This window comes from Heterodontus francisci, chromosome 43, assembly GCF_036365525.1.
Source record: "Heterodontus francisci isolate sHetFra1 chromosome 43, sHetFra1.hap1, whole genome shotgun sequence".
NCBI classification, from domain to species: Eukaryota; Metazoa; Chordata; class Chondrichthyes; order Heterodontiformes; family Heterodontidae; genus Heterodontus; species Heterodontus francisci.
The window spans coordinates 7,219,627-7,242,967 of NC_090413.1; the positions used below are offsets into that span (position 1 = coordinate 7,219,627).

A 23,341-nucleotide genomic window follows, 5' to 3' on the forward strand; every position below is an offset into this window, starting at 1 on the left:
TGGCGGGTACGAGTCTGTCACTGAATAACACTGGGGTACAGTACTAGTGGGTACGGGTCTGTCACTGAATAGCACTGGGGTACAGTACTGGTGGGTACAAGTCTGTAACTGAATAACACTGGGGTACAGTACTAGTGGGACGGATCTGTCACTGAATAACACTGGGGTACAGTACTGGTGGGTACAAGTCTGTAACTGAATAACACTGGGGTACAGTACTGGCGGATACGAGTCTGTCACTGAATAACACTGGGGTACAGTACTGGCGGGTACAAATCTGTCACTGAATAACACTGGGGTCCAGTACTAGTGGGACGGATCTGTCACTGTACAACACTGGGGTACAGTACTGGCGGGTATGAGTCTGTCACTGAATAACACTGGGGTACAGTACTAGTGGGTACGAGTCTGTCACTGAATAACACTGGGGTACAGTACTGGCGGGTATGAGTCTGTCACTGAATAACACTGGGGTACAGTACTAGTGGGTACGAGTCTGTCACTGAATAACACTGGGGTACAGTACTGGCGGGTACGAGTCTGTCACTGAATAACACTGGGGTAAAGTACTAGGGGGACGGATCTGTCACTGTACAACACTGGGGTACAGTACTGGCGGGTACAAATCTGTCACTGAATAACACTGGGGTACAGTACTAGTGGGACGGATCTGTCACTGAATAACACTGGGGTACAGTACTGGCGGGTACGAGTCTGTCACTGAATAACACTGGGGTACAGTACTGGCGGGTACAAATCTGTCACTGAATAACACTGGGGTCCAGTACTAGTGGGTACGGGTTGTCACTGAATAACACTGGGGTAAAGTACTAGTGGGACGGATCTGTCACTGTATAACACTAGGGTACACTACTGGAGGGTACGGGTCTGTCACTGTCTAACACTGGGGTACAGTACTGATGGGTACAGGTCTGTCACTGTGTAACATTGGGGTACAGTAATAATGGGCATGGATCTGTCACTGAATACCACGTGTACAGTAAAAATAGGGACGGATCTGTCACTGTGTAACGCTGGGGTACAGTACTGGTGGGTACGGGTCTGTCACTGAATAACACTGGGGTAAAGTACTGGTGGGACGGATCTGTCACTGTATAACACTAGGGTACACTACTGGAGGGTACGGGTCTGTCACTGTCTAACACTGGGGTACAGTACTGGTGGGTACAGGTCTGTCACTGTATAACATTGGGGTACAGTACTGGTGGGTACGGGTCTGTCACTGGAATACACTGGGGTACAGTACTGCTGGGTATCGATTTGTCAATGAATAACACTGGGGTACAGTACTGGTGGGGACATGTCTATTACTGTATAACACTGGGGTACAGAACTGATGGGGACAGATCTGTCTGTGTAACACTGGGGTACAGTACTGGTGGGTACAGGTCTGTCACTGTATAACACTGGGGTACAGTACTCGTGGGCATGGGTGTGTCACTGCATAACACTGGGGTACAGTACTGATGTGGACAGATCTGTCTGTGTATCACTGGGGTACAGTACTGGTGGGTACATTTCTGTCACTGTATCACACTGGGGCACAGTTCTAGTTGGTATGGATCTGTCACTGTGTAACACTGGGGTACAGTACTGGTGGGTACAGGTCTGTCATTGTAAAACACTGGGGTACAGTACTGTTGGGGACAGGTCAGTCACTGTATAACACTTGGGAACAGAACTGGTGGGGCAGATCTGTCTGTGTAACAGTGGAGTGCAGTACTGGTGGCGACAGGTCTGTCACTGTCTAACACTGGAGTGCAGTACTGGTGAGTACAGGTCTGTCACTGTAAAACACTGGTGTGCAGCACTGGTGGGAACAGGTCTGTCACAGTATAACACTGGGGTACAATACTGGTGGGGACAGGTCTGTTACTTTACAACACTGGGGTACAGTACTGGTGGGGACAGGTCTGTTACTTTATAACACTGGGGTACAGTACTGGCGGGGACAGGTCTGTTACTTTATAACACTGGGGTACAGTACTGGTGGGTACTGGTCTGTTAATTGTTACACTGGGGTACAGTACTGGTGGGGACAGGTGTGTTACTTTATAACACTGGGGTACAGTACTGGTGGGGACAGGTGTGTTACTTTATATCACTGGGGTACAGTACTGGTGGGGACAGGTCTGTTAATTTATAACACTGGGGTACAGTACTGGTGGGGACAGGTCTGTTAATTTATAACACTGGGGTACAGTACTGGTGGGGACAGGTCTGCTACTTTATAACAATGGGGTACAGTACTGGTGGGGACAGGTCTGTTACTTTATAACAAGGGGGCACAGTACTGGTGGGGACAGGTCTGTTAATTGTAACACTGGGGTACAGTACTGGTGGGGACAGGTCTGTTACTTTATAACACTGGGGTACAGTACTGGTGGGGACAGGTCTGTTAATTTATAACACTGGGGTACAGTACTGGTGGGCACTGGTCTGTTACTTTATAACAATGGGGTACAGTACTGGTGGGGACAGGTCTGTTAATTTATAACAATGGGGTACAGTACTGGTGGGGACAGGTCTGTTACTTTATAACACTGGGGTACAGTACTGGTGGGGACAGGTCTGTTACTTTATAACACTGGGGTACAGTGCTGGTGGGGACAGGTCTGTTACTTTATAACACTGGGGTACAGTACTGGTGGGGACAGGTCTGTTACTTTATAACAATGGGGTACAGTACTGGTGGGGACAGGTCTGTTACTTTATAACACTGGGGTACAGTACTGGTGGGGACAGGTCTGCTAATTTATAACACTGGGGTACAGTACTGGTGGGGACAGGTCTGTTACTTTATAACAATGGGGTACAGTACTGGTGGGGACAGGTCTGTTACTTTATAACACTGGGGTACAGTACTGGTGGGTACGAGTCTGTCACTGAATAACACTGGGGTACAGTACTGGTGGGGACAGGTCTGTCACTGAATAACACTGGGGTACAGTACTGGTGAGGCAGATCTGTCACTGTATAACACTGGGGTACAGTACTGATGGGGACAGATCTGTCACTGTATAACACTGGGGTACAGTACTGGCGGGTACGAGTCTGTCACTGAATAACACTGGGGTACAGTACTGGTGGGGACAGGACTGTCACTGAATAACACTGGGATACAGTACTGATGGGGACAGAACTGTCACTGTATAACACTGGGGTACAGTACTGATGGGGACAGATCTGTCACTGTATAACACTGGGGTACAGTACTGGCGGGTACGAGCCTGTCACTGAATAACACTGGGGTACAGTACTGGCGGGTACGAGTCTGTCACTGAATAACACTGGGGTACAGTACTAGTGGGTACGAGTCTGTCACTGAATAGCACTGGGGTACAGTCCTGGCGGGTACGAGTCTGTCACTGAATAACACTGGGGTAAAGTACTAGTGGGACGGATCTGTCACTGTACAACACAGGGGTACAGTACTGGCGGGTACAAATCTGTCACTGAATAACACTGGGGTACAGTACTAGTGGGACAGATCTGTCACTGAATAACACTGGGGTACAGTACTGGTGGGTACAAGTCTGTAACTGAATAACACTGGGGTACAGTACTGGCGGATACGAGTCTGTCACTGAATAACACTGGGGTACAGTACTGGCGGGTACAAATCTGTCACTGAATAACACTGGGGTCCAGTACTAGTGGGACAGATCTGTCACTGAATAACACTGGGGTACAGTACTGGTGGGTACAAGTCTGTAACTGAATAACACTGGGGTACAGTCCTGGCGGGTACAAATCTGTCACTGAATAACACTGGGGTACAGTACTGGTGGGTACAAGTCTGTAACTGAATAACACTGGGGTACAGTACTGGCGGATACGAGTCTGTCACTGAATAACACTGGGGTACAGTACTGGCGGGTACAAATCTGTCACTGAATAACACTGGGGTAAAGTACTAGTGGGACGGATCTGTCACTGTACAACACTGGGGTACAGTACTGGTGGGTATGAGTCTGTCACTGAATAACACTGGGGTACAGTACTGGCGGGTATGAGTCTGTCACTGAATAACACTGGGGTACAGTACTAGTGGGTACGAGTCTGTCACTGAATAACACTGGGGTAAAGTACTAGTGGGTATGAGTCTGTCACTGAATAACACTGGGGTACAGTACTGGCGGGTATGAGTCTGTCACTGAATAACACTGGGGTACAGTACTGGTGGGTATGAGTCTGTCACTGAATAACACTGGGGTACAGTACTGGCGGGTATGAGTCTGTCACTGAATAACACTGGGGTACAGTACTGGCGGGTATGAGTCTGTCACTGAATAACACTGGGGTACAGTACTAGTGGGTACGAGTCTGTCACTGAATAACACTGGGGTAAAGTACTAGTGGGACGGATCTGTCACTGTACAACACTGGGGTACAGTACTGGTGGGTATGAGTCTGTCACTGAATAACACTGGGGTACAGTACTGGCGGGTATGAGTCTGTCACTGAATAACACTGGGGTACAGTACTAGTGGGTACGAGTCTGTCACTGAATAACACTGGGGTACAGTACTGGCGGGTACGAGTCTGTCACTGAATAACACTGGGGTACAGTACTAGTGGGACGGATCTGTCACTGAATAACACTAGGGTACAGTACTGGCGGGTACAAATCTGTCACTGAATAACACTGGGGTCCAGTACTAGTGGGTACGGGTTGTCACTGAATAACACTGGGGTAAAGTACTAGTGGGACGGATCTGTCACTGTACAACACTGGGGTACAGTACTGGCGGGTACGAGTCTGTCACTGAATAACACTAGGGTACAGTACTGGAGGGTACGGGTCTGTCACTGAATAACACTGGGGTCCAGTACTAGTGGGTACGGGTTGTCACTGAATAACACTGGGGTAAAGTACTAGTGGGACGGATCTGTCACTGTATAACACTAGGGTACACTACTGGAGGGTACGGGTCTGTCACTGTATAACACTGGGGTACAGTACTGATGGGTACAGGTCTGTCACTGTGTAACATTGGGGTACAGTAATAATGGGCATGGATCTGTCACTGAATACCACGTGTACAGTAAAAATAGGGACGGATCTGTCACTGTGTAACGCTGGGGTACAGTACTGGTGGGTACGGGTCTGTCACTGAATAACACTGGGGTAAAGTACTGGTGGGACGGGTCTGTCACTGTATAACACTAGGGTACACTACTGGAGGGTACAGATCTGTCACTGTCTAACACTGGGGTACAGTACTGGTGGGTACAGGTCTGTCACTGTATAACATTGGGGTACAGTACTGGTGGGTACGGGTCTGTCACTGGAATACACTGGGGTACAGTACTGCTGGGTATCGATTTGTCAATGAATAACACTGGGGTACAGTACTGGTGGGGACATGTCTATTACTGTATAACACTGGGGTACAGAACTGATGGGGACAGATCTGTCTGTGTAACACTGGGGAACAGTACTGGTGGGGACAGATCTGTCTGTGTAACACTGGGGTACAGTACTGGTGGGTACCGGCCTGTCACTGTATAACACTGGGGTACAGTACTGGTGGGTATGGATCAGTCACTGCATAACACTGGGGTACAGTACTAATGGGGACAGATCTGTCTGTGTAACACTGGGGTACAGTACTAGTGGGTATGGAACTGTCACTGAATAACACTGGGGTACCGTGCAAATAGGGACGGGTCTGTCACTGTGTAACACTGGGGTACAGTACTAGTGGGTATGGATCTGTCACTGAATAACACTGGGGTACAGTGCAAATAGGGACGGGTCTGTCACTGTGTAACACTGGGGTACAGTACTGGTGGGTACGGGTCTGTCACTGTATAACAATGGGGTACAGTACTGATGGGTACGGGTCTGTCACTGTGTAACACTGGGGTACAGTACTAATGGGCATGGATCTGTCACTGAATAACACTGGGGTACAGTGCAAATAGGGACGGGTCTGTCACTGTATAACACTGGGGTACAGTACTGGTGGGTACAGGTCTGTCACTGCAGAACACCGGGGTACAGTACTGGTGGGTATGGAACTGTCACTGAATAACACTGGGGTACCGTGCAAATAGGGACGGGTCTGTCACTGTGTAACACTGGGGTACAGTACTAGTGGGTATGGATCTGTCACTGAATAACACTGGGGTACATTGCAAATCGGGACGGGTCTGTCACTGCATAACACTGGGGTACAGTACTGGTGGGGACTGGTCTGTCACTGTATAACACTGGGGTACAGTACTGGTGGGTACAGGTCTGTCACTGAATAACACTAGGGTACAGGTCTGTCACTGTATAACACTGAGGTACAGTACTGGTGGGTACAGATCTGTCACTACAGAACACCGGGGTACAGTACTGGTGGGTACGGGTCTGTCACTGTATAACACTGGGGTACAGTACTGGTGGGTACAGGTCTGTCGCTGTATAACACTGGGGTACAGTACTGGTGGGTATGGATCAGTCACTGCATAACACTGGGGTACAGTACTAATGGGGACAGATCTGTCTGTGTAACACTGGGGTACAGTACTGGTGGGTACGGGCCTGTCACTGTATAACACTGGGGTACAGTACTGGTGGGTATGGATCAGTCACTGCATAACACTGGGGTACAGTACTAATGGGGACAGATCTGTCTGTGTAACACTGGGGTACAGTACTAGTGGGTATGGAACTGTCACTGAATAACACTGGGGTACCGTGCAAATAGGGACGGGTCTGTCACTGTGTAACACTGGGGTACAGTACTGGTGGGGACAGATCTGTCTGTGTAACACTGGGGTACAGTACTAGTGGGTATGGATCTGTCACTGAATAACACTGGGGTACAGTGCAAATAGGGACGGGTCTGTCACTGTGTAACACTGGGGTACAGTACTGGTGGGTACGGGTCTGTCACTGTATAACAATGGGGTACAGTACTGATGGGTACGGGTCTGTCACTGTGTAACACTGGGGTACAGTACTAATGGGCATGGATCTGTCACTGAATAACACTGGGGTACAGTGCAAATAGGGACGGGTCTGTCACTGTATAACACTGGGGTACAGTACTGGTGGGGACAGGTCTGTCACTGTATAACACTGGGGTACAGTACTGGTGGGTACAGGTCTGTCACTGCAGAACACCGGGGTACAGTACTGGTGGGTACGGGTCTGTCACTGTATAACACTAGGGTACGGGTCTGTCACTGTATAACACTGAGGTACAGTACTGGTGGGTACAGGTCTGTCACTGCAGAACACCGGGGTACAGTACTGGTGGGTACGGGTCTGTCACTGTATAACACTAGGGTACAAATCTGTCACTGAATAACACTAGGGTACAGGTCTGTCACTGTATAACACTGAGGTACAGTACTGGTGGGTACAGGTCTGTCACTGCAGAACACCGGGGTACAGTACTGGTGGGTACGGGTCTGTCACTGTATAACACTGGGGTGCAGTACTGGTGGGTACAGGTCTGTCACTGGAGAGCACCGGGGTACAGTACTGGTGGGTACGGGTCTGTCACTGTATAACAATGGGGTACAGTACTGCTGAGGACAGGTCTGTTACTGTATAACACTGGGGTACAGTACTGGTGTGTACAGGTCTGTCACTGTATAACACTGGGGTACAGTACTGGTGGGTACAGGTCTGTCACTGTAAAACACTGGTGTGCAGCACTGGTGGGAACAGGTCTGTCACAGTATAACACTGGGGTACAATACTGGTGGGGACAGATCTGTTACTTTTTAACACTGGGGTACAGTACTGGTGGGTATCGATCTGTCAATGAATAACACTGGGGTACAGTACTGGAGGGTACATGTCTGTCACTGATTAACACTGGAGTACAGTACTGGTGGGCATGGGTGTGTCACTGCATAACACTGGGGTACAGTACTGATGTGGACAGATCTGTCTGTGTATCACTGGGGTACAGTACTGGTGGGTACATTTCTGTCACTGTATCACACTGGGGCACAGTTCTAGTTGGTATGGATCTGTCACTGTGTAACACTGGGGTACAGTACTGGTGGGTACAGGTCTGTCATTGTAAAACACTGGGGTACAGTACTGTTGGGGACAGGTCAGTCACTGTATAACACTTGGGAACAGAACTGGTGGGGCAGATCTGTCTGTGTAACAGTGGAGTGCAGTACTGGTGGCGACAGGTCTGTCACTGTCTAACACTGGAGTGCAGTACTGGTGGGTACAGGTCTGTCACTGTAAAACACTGGTGTGCAGCACTGGTGGGAACAGGTCTGTCACAGTATAACACTGGGGTACAATACTGGTGGGGACAGGTCTGTTACTTTACAACACTGGGGTACAGTACTGGTGGGGACAGGTCTGCTACTTTATAACACTGGGGAACAGTACTGGCGGGGACAGGTCTGTTACTTTATAACACTGGGGTACAGTACTGGTGGGTACTGGTCTGTTAATTGTTACACTGGGGTACAGTACTGGTGGGGACAGGTGTGTTACTTTATAACACTGGGGTACAGTACTGGTGGGGACAGGTGTGTTACTTTATATCACTGGGGTACAGTACTGGTGGGGACAGGTCTGTTAATTTATAACACTGGGGTACAGTACTGGTGGGGACAGGTCTGTTAATTTATAACACTGGGGTACAGTACTGGTGGGGACAGGTCTGCTACTTTATAACAATGGGGTACAGTACTGGTGGGGACAGGTCTGTTACTTTATAACAAGGGGGCACAGTACTGGTGGGGACAGGTCTGTTAATTGTAACACTGGGGTACAGTACTGGTGGGGACAGGTCTGTTACTTTATAACACTGGGGTACAGTACTGGTGGGGACAGGTCTGTTAATTTATAACACTGGGGTACAGTACTGGTGGGGACTGGTCTGTTACTTTATAACAATGGGGTACAGTACTGGTGGGGACAGGTCTGTTACTTTATAACACTGGGGTACAGTACTAGTGGGGACAGGTCTGTTACTTTATAACACTGGGGTACAGTGCTGGTGGGGACAGGTCTGTTACTTTATAACACTGGGGTACAGTACTGGTGGGGACAGGTCTGTTACTTTATAACACTGGGGTACAGTGCTGGTGGGGACAGGTCTGTTAATTTATAACACTGGGGTACAGTACTGGTGGGGATAGGTCTGTTACTTTATAACACTGGGGTACAGTACTGGTGGGGACAGGTCTGTTACTTTATAACAATGGGGTACAGTACTGGTGGGGACAGGTCTGTTACTTTATGACAATGGGGTACAGTACTGGTGGGGACAGGTCTGTTACTTTATAACAATGGGGTACAGTACTGGTGGGGACAGGTCTGTTACTTTATAACACTGGGGTACAGTACTGGTGGGGACAGGTCTGTTACTTTATAACACTGGGGTACAGTACTGGTGGGGACAGGTCTGTTACTTTATAACACTGGGGTACAGTACTGGTGGGGACAGGTCTGTTAATTTATAACACTGGGGTACAGTACTGGTGGGGACAGGTCTGTTACTTTATAACAATGGGGTACAGTACTGGTGGGGACAGGTCTGTTACTTTATAACACTGGGGTACAGTACTGGTGGGAACAGGTCTGTTACTTTATAACACTGGGGTACAGTACTGCTGGGGACAGGTCTGTTACTTTATAACAATGGGGTACAGTACTGGTGGGGACAGGTCTGTTACTTTATAACACTGGGGTACAGTACTGGTGGGGACAGGTCTGTTAATTTATAACACTGGGGTACAGTACTGGTGGGGACAGGTCTGTTACTTTATAACAATGGGGTACAGTATTGGTGGGGACAGGTCTGTTACTTTATAACACTGGGGTACAGTACTGGTGGGGACAGGTCTGTTAATTTCTCACAGTGGGGTACAGTACTGGTGGGGACAGGTCTGTTACTTTATAACAATGGGGTACAGTACTGGTGGGGACAGGTCTGTTACTTTATAACAATGGGGTACAGTACTGGTGGGGACAGATCTGTTCATTTATAACACTGGGGTACAGTACTGGTGGGGACAGGTCTGTTAATTATAACACTGGAGTACAGTACTGGTGGGGACAGGTGTGTTACTTTATAACACTGGGGTACAGTACTGGTGGGGACAGGTCTGTTACGTTATAACACTGGAGTACAGTACTGGTGGGGACAGGTGTGTTACTTTATAACACTGGTGTACAGTACTGGTGGGGCCAGGTCTGTTACTTTATAACACTGGGGTACAGTACTGGTGGGGACAGGTCTGTTAATTATAACACTGGAGTACAGTACTGGTGGGGACAGGTGTGTTACTTTATAACACTGGGGTACAGTACTGGTGGGGACAGGTCTGTTACGTTATAACACTGGAGTACAGTACTGGTGGGGACAGGTGTGTTACTTTATAACACTGGGGTACAGTACTGGTGGGGACAGGTCTGTTAATTGTAACACTGGTGTACAGTACTGGTGGGGACAGGTCTGTTACTTTATAACACTGTGGTACAGTACTGGTGGGTACAGGTCTGTCCGTTTATAACACTGGGGTACAGTACTGGTGAGGACAGGTCTGTCACTGTATAACACTGGGGTACAGTACTGGTGGGTACTTGTCTGTCTCTGTATAACACTGGGGTACAGTACTGATGGGGACAGGTCTGTTACTTTATAACACTGGGGTACAGTACTGGTGGGTACTGGTCTGTTAATTTATGGCACTGGGGTACAGTACTGGTGGGGACAGGTCTGTCTCTGTATAACACTGGGGTACAGTACTGTTGGGGACAGGCCTGTTACTTGAAAACACTGGGGTCCAGTACTGGTGGGGACATGTGTGTTAATTTATAATACTGGGGTACAATACTGGTGGGGACAGGTCTGTTACTTTATATCACTGGGGTACAGTACTGGTGGGGACATGTGTGTTAATTTATAACACTGGGGTACAGTACTGGTGGGTACTGGTCTGTTAATTAATGGCACTGGGGTACAGTACTGGTGGGGACAGGTCTGTCTCTGTATAACACTGGGGTACAGTACTGGTGGGGACAGGCCTGTTACTTGAAAACACTGGGGTCCAGTACTGGTGGGGACATGTGTGTTAATTTATAATACTGGGGTACAATACTGGTGGGGACAGGTCTGTTACTTTATAACACTGGGGTACAGTACTGGTGGGGACATGTGTGTTAATTTATAACACTGGGGTACAGTACTGGTGGGGACAGGTCTGTTACTTTATAACACTGGGGTACAGTACTGGTGGGGACATGTGTGTTAATTTATAGCACTGGGGTACAGTACTGTTGGGGACATGTGTGTTAATTTATAACACTGGGGTACAATACTGTTGGGGACATGTCTGTTACTTTATAACACTGGGGTACAGTACTGGTGGGGACAGGTCTGTTACTTTATAACACTGGGGTACAGAACTGGTGGGGACAGGTCTGTTACTTTATAACACTGGGGTACAGTACTGGTGGGGACAGGTCTGTTACTTTGGAACACTGGGGTACAGTACTGGTGGGGACAGGTCTGTTACTTTATAACACTGGGGTACAATACTGGTGGGGACAGGTCTGTTACTTTGTAACACTGGGGTACAGTATTGGTGGGGACAGGTCTGTTACTTTATAACACTGGGGTACAGTACTGGTGGGGACAGGTCTGTTACTTTATAACACTGGGGTACAGTACTGGTGGGGACAGGTCTGTTACTTTATAACACTGGGGTACAGAACTGGTGGGGACAGGTCTGTTACTTTAGAACACTGGGGTACAGTACTGGTGGGGACAGGTCTGTTACTTTGTAACACTGGGGTACAGTACTGGTGAGGACAGGTCTGTTACTTTTTAACAATGGGGTACAGTACTTGTGGGGACAGCTCTCTTACTTTATGACACTGGGGTACAGTACTGGTGGGGACAGGTCTATCACTGTTTTACACTGGGGTACTGGTTTAATGAATCTTATTGGAGAACATTAAAGAGGATGTACTATAGGATTTCTCCTGTGACGCTCACTGACATCAATGCATTAAATAAAACAATTGGCCGCCTCAACCTACGCCCTTCAGATGTAGAAATCCGTTATTGAATTTTTGAAGTCCAGGCACCACATGTTTACACAGGGGGACCAGCCACTTCCTACTCCTGGAATAAGTTACTGCTGATTGTGAATGCATTCAGTGAATCATCATCACACTTCCAGCATAAATATTAATATATTAATGTACAACGCAAATCCATTTTTTGCTGCATTTGAACTTTTATTGGACCTCCTGTAATTGCTGCCTCCCACTGTTGCTCCATATATCAATTTGAAAATAAATCTTATTATTAGTAATAGTCTAATATTAACTTAGATTCACTGTTATTCCATGGAATACAGTTGGATTTCATGGTCACGAATTGTGAAGCCCTGGACTGACTCGCCCCTCTGTGTCACACACAGGGATTCAGGACTTGAATCATGATCGGGTGATGTATTAACACCTATTTGCCATTGCCATAAAGAGAGAATTCTATCACCCCCACTGCTGCCACCACAACAACCGGGAAAGGGTTAGGGAGGCTGGGATTCAATCATCAAATTCCCAAATCCCAACCTTTAACCCGCTGCACACAAGCCTGCTTCTGTTTTCAGGTGTTTTTTTGGAGGGGTAGCTGAGTAATCCCCTGTGGAGAGGCAGGTCCATCAGTAGCCTCATAGAGAGATATAGCACTGAAACAGGCCCTTCGGCCCACTGAGTCTGTGCTGACCGACAACCACCCATTTATACTAATCCTATATTAATCCCATATTCCCTATCACATCCCCACCATTCTCCTCCCACCTACCTACACTGGGGGCAATTTATAATGGCCAATTTACCTATCAACCTGCAAGTCTTTGGCTGTGGAAGGAAACCAGAGCACCCGGCAGAAACCCACGCAGTCACAGGGAGAACTTGCAAACTCCGCACAGGCAGTACCCAGAACTGAACCCGGGTCACTGGAGCTGTGAGGCTGCGGTGCTAACCACTGCGCCACTGTGCCGCCCCATCGTTATATTTTACTCAGGCTCTTCCTGATATTTCGGTTGTGATTTAAAATGAATAGCTCCTGCCCAGGATTCCCAGGGTGCAGGAAATCCATCAGCTAAAGGGAAATGGGCCAGATCCAGCTCTAAGTCAAGGTGCATTCCCACAAGGGGCACCAGGTGGGTAACTAGGAGGATAGCTGTGGACACCAGAATGATATCAATGGTTTGGTTGAATGGGCGGAAATGTGGCAAATGGAATTCAATCCGGAGAAGTGTGAGGTGATGCACTTGGGGAGGGAAAATAAAGCAAGGGAATACACAATAAACGGGAGGATATTGAGAGGGGTAGAAGAAGTGAGAGACCTTGGAGTGCATGTCCATAGGTCACTGAAGGTGGCAGGAGAGGTAGATAGAGTGAAGGAGGCATATGGAATGATGTCCTTTATTAGCCGAGGTATAGAATTCAAAAGCAGGGATAAAAATCTGGAACTGTATAAAATGCTGGTTAGGCCACAGTTGGAGTATTGCGTACAGTTCTGGTCACCACATTACAGAAAGGACATAATTGCTCTGGAGAGAGCACAGAGGAGATTTACAAGGATGTTGCCAGGGATTGAAAGTTGCAGCTATGAGGAAAGATTGGATAGTCTCGGGTTGTTTTCCTTAGAACAGAGGAGGCTGAGGGTTGACTTAACTGAGGTGTACAAAATTATGAGGAGCCTAGATAGAGTAGAGAGGAAGGACCTGTTTCCCCTAGCGGAGAGGTCAATTACCAGGAGGCACAGATTTAAGGTGATTGGTAGAAGGATTAGAGGGCACATGAGGAAAAACATTTTCACCCAGAGGGTGGTGGGTGTCTGGAATTCACTGCCAGGAACGGTGGTGGAGGCAGAAACCCTCAATTCATTTAAAATGTACCTGGACCTGCACCTGAAGTGCTGTAACCTGCAGGACTATGGACCAGGTACTGGCAGGTGGGATCAGATTGGGTGGCTAGTTTTTCAGCCAGCACGGATACTACAGGCTGAATGGCCTCCTTCTGTGCTGTAATTTTTCTATGGTTCTAACCCTGGATAACAAAGCAGTTGGATAGCAGGATGAAGCAAAACAAAGGGAGCATCTGACTAATGCCAGCCTGATAATACAAGCTGGATATTCGAAGTACAGAGGGGAAGTGAAAAAGGAAATGAGGGAATGGATTGAGAGGTATCATAAAATGAATTCAAAGGTCTTCAATCGGCATATTAACAGTAAAAGACCTGTCAGAGCAGCGGTGGGTCCAATAGGGACCAAAACGGAGATGTTAGTGGAGTCAGAGGGCACATCTAAGGTACCAAATAAATACTTTGTTCATTGTTTACCAAGGAAGAGGACGTTGCCAAAATTACAGTAAATGAGGGGATTTCTGGGCTACTGGATGAGATTGATATTGAGGAGCTATTAGATAGGCTGGCCGTACATAAAGTAGATAATCCACCTGGTCCAGATGGGATGCATCCGAGGATGCTGAGGGACGTAAGGGTAGAAATTGCAGAGATACTGGGCACAATCTTCCAATCCTCCTTAGATACAGGGATGGTGCCAGAGGACTGGAGAATTGCAGATGTTACACCCTTGGGGAGGGTTCAACCTGGCAGTCTCTGGCCAGGCAATGGTGGTGGCAATAGCTTATAGAAACAACAATCCTGAGAAAATTAACAGCCACTTGGATGAGAATGAATTAATAAAGGAGAGCCAGCATGGATTAATCAGGGTCAAATCGCATTTGACTAACCTGATTGAATTTTTTGGTGTGGTAACAGGGAGGGTGGATGAGGGCGATGCACTTTATCAAATATTAGGTTTATTGACAAAATTGAAACCCATAAGATAAAAGAGGCAATAGCAGCATGAATACAAAATTGGCTGAGGGATAGAAATAGAGTTGGGAATGGATGATTTACGGACTGGAGGGAGTTATGCATTGGAGTTCCCCATGTTCAATACAAGGACTATCACGGATTTTACTGTACATTAACGACTCGGACTTGGGTGTGCAGGGTTCAATTTCAAAATTTTTGGATGACACGAAACTTGGAAGTGTAATAAACAGTGAGGAAGATAGTATTAGACTTCAAGAGGTCAGAAAGGCTGGTGGAATGGGCAGATAAAATTCAAAGCAATAAATTGTATTTTTTAATACTTTCATGGGATGTGGGAGTCGCTGGCAAGGCCAGCTTGCAATGGCTTGCTAGGCCATTTCAGAGGGCAGTTAAGAGTTAACCATATTCTGTGGCTCTGGAGTCACATGTAGGCCAGACCAGGTAAGGATGGCAGATTTCCTTCCCTAAAGGAGATGTCTCCATCTCGAGATACTGAGTCATTGAACTGGAGAGCGAGTTGGAGAGACTCTCAATGGTGGGGGAGGAATTTCTGGACAGTTTTATGTAGAATACAGTCACATTCCAGAGAAAAACACAGTTTCAGGAAAGGGAGAGTGACTGATAGGGAGCCGGGTAGCAGGGATTTAGGAGAGGTTAAGACGGAGGTCCCGCAGACACTGGTCCTGTCCAACAGGTACAATGTACTTGTTGTGTGGAAAGACTGCGGGAAGGACACAATGCAGACCAAGGCACCATGGTTCAGAAGTCTGTCTGGGGAGGGGAAGAGCAGAATAGAAATGTGATGGTTACAGGGGACTCTATAACGAGGGGGATAGATAACGTCCTCTTGCAGCCAAGAATGTGAATCCAAAAAGGTCTTTTGCCTACCCAGTGCCAGGGTTAGGGATATCTCACGACATCTGAAGAGGAACTTGGAAAGGGAGGGGGTAAATCCAGTTATTGTGGTCCATGTTGGGACAAACAACATAGGTAGGAACAGGGAGGAGGTATTGCTGAAAGAGTATCAAGAGTTAGGCTCTAAATTAAAAGCAGGGCCTCAAGGGTAATAATCTCTGGATTATTGCCTGAGTCATTTGCAAATTGGCACTGGAGCAAACAGATCAGGAGAATTCACACATCGTGAAAGGGCTGGTGTGAGAAAGAGGTGTTCCTTTTCACTGACACCAGTTCTGGGGCTGGAAAGAGCTATACCGATGGGACGGGCTCCACCTGAACCAGGAGGGGACCCGTGTCCTAGCGGAAAGGGTAAGTAGGGAGATAGCAAAGACTTTAAACTAATAAGAAGGGGGAGGGTTCTTCTGAAACGTAAGCAGCCTAAATGTAAATAAAACAGGGAAGGAGGGCACAGGAAATAAATAGGGAATAGTTATAGAACAGGAGTCTAAAAAGATGGTTAAATATAAAGTGAGAGGAAATCTTATTAAAAGATTAGAGAACTTGTCTGTATAGCAATGCACACAGTATCTATAATAAAACAGGGAAACAGGAGACAATTGTGCATTTGGAGGAACCAGACAGTGTGGATTACTGAGATATGGCTACAGAAAAAAATCAGGACCGGGAATGAAAGATTGCAGAGTATAAAATGTTTAGAAAAGACAGAGAGGGGAAAATGGGAGGTGGAGTAAATGTACCTATTGGGATAACATAATGGCGGTAGAAAAATGTGATGCAGCGATCAGCAAGACAAAAATAGAATCCATATAGATACAGATAAAAGATAATAAAGGGTCAATCACACTAATTGGTGTAGTCTATAGACCACCTAATAGTGGGAGGGAGGTCGAGGAAGATAGATGTAGACAAATTAGAGAAAAAAATATATAGAACAATAATCATAGGAAACTATCCTGATATTATTTGGAGGACATCTATTAGCTCAGCTGGCCAGAGTGAGGTGCAGAAAAATGCCATCAGTGCAGATTCAATCCCCATACGACTTGGGGCTTGCCTCCTCACCTTGTCCCATGGTGATATCATGGCATAAGCCATGATTGGCAACCTTCAGACAATGAGGACATAACAGAGAGAGAGAGAGAGAGAGAGATTATTTGGACAGAAGAGGTAGGTAAAGGGGATAAGGGAATGGAGTTCCTATAATGTGTCCAGGATTCCTTTCTAATCCAGTAGGTTAAAAAGTCTAACAAGAGAAGATCCGTTATTGGATCAAGTAATGGGGAATGAACCAGAGTAGATAAGAGAAGTAAAAGTAAGGGAATATCTAGGCAATAGTGACCATAATTTAAGATGATGCTAGAAAAGGATGCAGGTATGAAGAAAACCAGGTTAATAGATTGGAGAAAATCTGATTTTGGGAGGCTGAGAATAGAACTTAAAAAAATAAAATAGGCAACAATATTGTCAAATGACGATGTAGAACCACAGTGGAAAACATTTAAAACAGTGTTCAACAGAGTGCAGGAAAATATACTCCACTAAAAGGAAAAAAAAATATACTCAATGAGTGAGACTCAATGGATAAATAAAGACATAAGGTAACAATTGAGGGTTAGGAAAGAGGCTTACATTAAGTACATAGACAGCAGGGGAGTGCCTGATAAGAGAGAATATGAAGAGATTAGGAGAGAAGTCGAAAACAAACAATTAGGAAGGCAAGGAGCAACTATAAGATTAAATTATCAAGGAACACAAAACAAAATAGTTAAATATTTTGCAGGCACATCAATAAAAAAGGAAGGCTATGGTCGGAATAGGACCATTAAGGGATAGACAGGATTATACTACAGGTAACGGTAGAAATATTAAATATTTCACCTCAGTGTTTAGCAGGGAAATAGAACAAAATTGAACGATAAGATGAGCAATCAGATAAGTTCATTTAAAATAAAAAAGGGGATGTAGTGAATAAAGTAATCAAACTCAAAGAGGATAAAACCCCTGGTCCAGATGGATTGCATCCACATATTATGAAAGAATCTAGGGAAGAGATAGCAGAGGCATTGCTATACAGATTTAATAATTCAATAGAAAAGGGTGTCGTGCCAGAGGACTGGCTGATAGGCAATGTAATTCCTATATTTAAGCAGGGGGACAGGGAATTATAGACCAGTCAGCTGAATATCAATGATAGGAAAAATAATGGAATCCCTACTAAAGGGGAGAATAGAAGAACATGTAGAAATGAAAAATATAATAATGAGTAGTCAGTATGGAGTTCGAAAGGGGACATCTTGCTTCACCAACCTTATTGTATTTTTTGAAGAGCTAACAGAGAGAGTAGACAATGGTAATGCAGATGTAATTTATTTGGATTTTCAAAAGGCCTTCAATAAGGTGCCCATAATAGACGAATGAAGAAGGTCAGAGAATACGAAGCCAGGAGACAAGTGGCAGAATGGATTGCTGGCTGGCTTCAAGACAGAAAGCAGACATTGGGAGTAAAGGGGAGTTATTCAGAGTGACAGAAGGTGGGAAGTGGTGTTCCACAAGGATCAGTGCTGGGACCACTGCTGTTCACAATTTACATTAGAATTTGGACATTGGAATAAAAGCACAATTTCTAAATTTGTGGCTGGCACCAAATTGAGGGGTTAGTCAATACTGAGGAGGACTGCAACCAATTACAAGAGGACATTAATGAACTTGTAGAATGGGAAAATAATTGGCAAATGAAACTCAACACAGATAAATGTGATGTAGTACATTTTGGTGCGAACAATAAGGTGGTCACATTACTTGGAAGGTGAGAGTCTGGGTGCAGTAGAGGAACTACAGGACCTCAGAGTACAAACACATCAATCACTAAATGTTGGCCACAGGTTAGCAAGGCCATAAAAAAAGCAAACTAAGCACTAGGCGTTATTTCTAGAGGGATAGAATTGAAAGGTTATGCTAAACCCGTATTGAACCTTGGTTAGACCATACTTAGAGTACTATGTGCAATTCTAGTTGCCATATTATCGAAAGGATACTGAGGCACTGGAGAGGGTGCAGAGAAGATTTACAAGGATAAACATAGAACATAGAACAAAGTACAGCACGGAAGGAGGCCATTCAGCCCATCGTGTCCACGTCGGCTGAATAAGCTATCCACCCAAATAAATCCCACCTTCCAGAACCTGGTCCATAGCCCCGCAGGTTACAGCACCTTAGGTGCATGTCCAGGTACCTTTTAAACGAATTGAGGGTTTCTGCCTCCACCACCATTCCTGGCAGTTAATTCGAGACACCCACCACCCTCTGGGTGAAAATGTTTTTCCTCATGTCCCCTCTAATCCTTCTACCAATCACCTTAAATCTGTGCCTCCTGGTAATTGACCTCTCCGCTAGGGGAAACAGGTCCTTCCTGTCTACTCTATCTAGGCTCCTCATAATTTTGTACACCTCAGTTAAGTCACCCCTCAGCCTCCTCAATTCTAGGGAAAACAGCCCCAGCCTATCCAATCTTTCCTCATAGCTGCAACCCTCGAGCCCTGGCAGCATTCTTGTAAATCTCCTCTGTACTCTCTCCAGAGCAATTATGTCCTTTCTGTAATGTGGTGACCAGAACTGCACGCAATACTCCAGCTGCAGCCTAACCGGCGTTCGATACAGTTCCAACATCACATCCCTGCTTTTGTATTCTATACCTCAGCCAATAAAGGAAAGTATTCCATATGCCCTCTTCACCACTCTATCTACCTGTCCTGCCACCTTCAGGGACCTGTGGACGTACTCCAAGGTCTCTCACTTCTTCAAACCTTCTCAATGTCCTCCCGTTTATTGTATATTTCCTCGCTTTATTTGCCCTCCCCAAATGCATTATCTCACACTTCTCCGAATTGAATTCCATTTGCCACTTTTCCGCCCACTCAACCAAACCATTGATATCATTCTGGAGTCCACGTGCACCTCCTCACTATTAACTACACGGCCAATTTTTGTGTCATCAGCAAATTTCCCAATCATGCCTCCCACATTTAAGTCCAAATCATTAACATATACCACAAACAGCAAGGATACCAGAAAATGCGTGGATATTGTCATGCTAGGCCCCCACCTGCCAAGAATGAGGCACACTAATTTTGTCATGGACATTGATATTAAACTGTTACTGGAGTGAAGAAATGACCTGTTAAACAGATCAGTCGTGGCTGGAAAAGACATTTGCATATTAACAGACAGTGTTTGGAAGGACAAAGCAGCCATTCCCTGACACATTCAACCCACAATGGACTTTTGATCACCAGACGCTGAAGGTGGGGGAGCTCGCATTCCAGGTTGACTACTAAGATGGCCAAATACACAAACGGACATGGTCAAACCAGCTAGTCACATGACCAACCTGCTGGGTAACCTGAGTTTTTTTGAATTTTTACAAACAGCTTGGGCAGAGTGTGTGTTTGCTCCTGGACTGAGACGATCTCTCCTGTCTGCTCCCATCTCTTTCTCACAAGCCTCTGAATCCACTGAAGGCACATGAACCCCAAGAGAGAAAAGTCTCCGTCAGCGAACGAGGTTTAAGAAGAATACTGGGCCCCAACGAAAAGCAAGATCCACCTATAATCAAGGACTCTACAGTGAGCTCAAAGAACTGTAACAAAAACCTTTCAGATATTGCCTCAAACTTTTCCACTTTATTTTGCTTCTGCTTTTTTCTGTCTCTATTTGTATGCATGTATCGTGTATGTATGCTAGCATGGGGCGCTTCATGTATCCGTAGGCGTTAACTAAATTAGTGTTTAAGTTTAATAAATTTCAACTTTTCTTTTTTAAACCTAAGAAAGCCTGTTTGTGCTGGTTTCCCCACCTTATAATTGGAAAGCGACGAACAAGGGAGCTAAAAACACAGTGTGTTTAAAATTAAACCCTGTTATGGTAAGACCGAGATCGCTTTCTCACCTGGTCGTAACAGTATACACATCAGGAAAAGACTGACAGACTGAGGGTCTGAGGGCTGATCTCATAGAGGTCTTTAAAATGATAAAAGATTTTGAATGAGTGGCTGCAGAGAGAATGTTTCCACTTGTGGGGAAGAGCATAACTAGAGGCCATCAGTATAAGGCAGTCACCAAGAAATAGGGAATTCAGAAGAAACCTCTTTATGAGAATGGTGAAGTAGATGGTATCGATGCATTTAAGGGGAAGCTAGACAAGCATATGAGGGAGAATGGGATGGAGGCTAACGATGATTGATTTAGATGAGGAAAGATGGGACGAGGCTCCAGTGGAGGATGAATGCTAGCATGGACTGGGTGGGCCAAATGGATTCTTTCTGTGCCGTTTCTCCTATGTAATCCTATATAAACTGAATTGCTCTTTGAAAGAGCTGGTGCAGACTCGATGGGCCAAATGGCCCCATTCTGTGCTGTACTATTCTATGATTCAATGTAGAGCTACACATGGCCCAACGGGAGCAGGAGTGTATCTGCTGGCCCTTCATCAAGTCTTGTGCCATGATTGGCTGAGAGCCACCTAGGAGCTGGTTGCCTAGCAACCTGTCAGTAAGCCAAGCAGGAAATCATTTGGACTGAGAAGGGTGTTTGAAGTTTAAAGTTAACTATAATTAGTAGAAGCCAATGGCAGTGTCCTCAGCACAGGAACCCAGAGATCGAGATGGAGTTCAGATCACTGCAGACAATCAGTACATCATGAAACTGGAAATGAGCAGAATACTCTTAAGAACTGTGAGTCAGAAATAGATTTCAGCAAATCACCTCGAGATGTTTACTTGCTTGGCTCCTTCCTTGAAAATTGCCCAATAAGTAATTGTTGGAACAATTCTATCAGCGGGCACACCTTCCCTGTGAGTGAAAGCGATTTTTTTTACCTGATATCTTGTGCCAAATCTTAGACATAAAAGTTTCATTTTTGTCTCATTCTTGTTGGCATTTTGTTGCCAATTGCCCTCCACTCGCCCACACCTTCCCTGTGATCACATACCCGCAGTCCCCAACCCCCACATTGCACCCACTCCCGGCATCATACCACCCCAAGTAGGCTGCAACCTCCCTGGCAGAGTGTCAGGGAATAGCCTGAGGTAGGAGACGCAAAGCTGGGGAGAGGTAGAGGCAGGCTTCAGGGCAAGGGGAGGGGAAGGAGAGAGAGAGAGAAAGTGAAGAAAAGAGACAGAAAGAGAGGAATGAGTGAGAGAAGGAAAGAGAAAGAACAGGAGAGAGAAAGAGAGAAGGGAAGACAGAAAATAAAAAGAGCCACAAACAAATGTGTTGGAACCAATGAACAGTAGTTATAATCATACAGCCCAGCTCTTGCTTACCGTCAGTGATCACACATTAGATAAAGCTGTATGTAGCAGTGAGTCGATAGAAGACACAGGAAGCTGCCCAGTCAGTCAGTCCTTGAATCAGACAGTTGGGGAGTTTCTACTTCTCGCAAAACTCATTATACATACTCCTGATGTAGACAGCTGCAGCCCTATTGTGGGAGAGAGTTCCGACTGAAGGATAAACAGCATTGTTCTGGCAAGCAGGGCGTGTAGGACACAGTATGTACAATTCCCACCCATTGGTCAATCAACATGAGGGAGCTGAGCCTGTCTCAGACGTCAGTCAGGCGAGATGTTAAGCCAAGGTTCTGTCTGCCCGCCCAGCTGGACATAAAATATCCCAAGGCACTATTGGAAGGGCCGGGGCGTTCATCCCAGTGTCCTGGCCAGTATTTATCCCTCAGTCAACATCACAAAAAAATAAGGTTATCTGGTCGTTATCTCGTTGCTGTGCACAAATCAGCTGTTGCATATCCTACATTCCAAAAGTGAGTGGAAGTTACTGAAATCTATCATCAGGGACAGAGTAATTGAGCACTTGGACAGGTTTAACTGACGAGAGGGAGTCAGTATGGATTTGTGCAGGATAGGTCATAGTTAATCGAGTTGAATTTTTTAAGGAGGTCACTAACAAGGTGGATAGGAGAATGTCGATGGATGTTGTCTATATGGATTTCCAGAAGACGTTTGCTGAGGTTCCTCACAAGAGCTTTTTAGCAAAGCTGAGAGTGCAGGAATTGGAGATAACCTTGTGACTTGTATGTTAAATTGGTTGGGAGGAAGGAGACAGAGAGTAGGGGTAACAGGTATGTACTTTGATTGGTGGGATGTGACCAGTGGTGTGTTTTGGGGTCTCAGCTTTTCACCAGATACAGATCAATGACTTGGATGAAGAAATAGAGAGCTGTAGATTCAAGTTTGCAGATGACACTAAATTAGGAATTCAGCAAGTAGTGTAGGCAGAAGCTGGAAGTTACAAAGTGACCGAGACGGATGTAGTGAGCAGGCAAAACTGGGAGACAGAGTTCAATGTGAGGAAGTGTGAAGACATTTTCTTTGCTACTGAGAAAGTGAATCAGAATATTTTCTTAATGGTGAGAAACTAGAAACGGTGGAACCACAAATGGATATAGATGTTCATGTATACAAATCACTAAAAACTAGGGCAGAGGCACAAAAGGACCGAGAATGATGGCCTTTGTCTGAAGGGGCTGGGCTATAAATCTGA

The 23,341-nt window shown here is 46.0% G+C and overlaps 1 protein-coding gene across 1 annotated transcript in view; it reads right to left on the minus strand.

Annotated features, from left to right (window-relative positions):
* LOC137355533 (volume-regulated anion channel subunit LRRC8C-like) overlaps positions 1-22,238 on the minus strand; it is an 88,956-nt gene extending 66,718 nt beyond the window's left edge. Inside the window, exon 1 of the mRNA XM_068020777.1 lies at positions 22,105-22,238. The gene's annotated coding sequence lies outside the window, so the exon portion shown is untranslated. The remainder of the gene's footprint in view (positions 1-22,104) is intronic.
* Between the last annotated feature and the right edge of the window lie 1,103 nt (positions 22,239-23,341).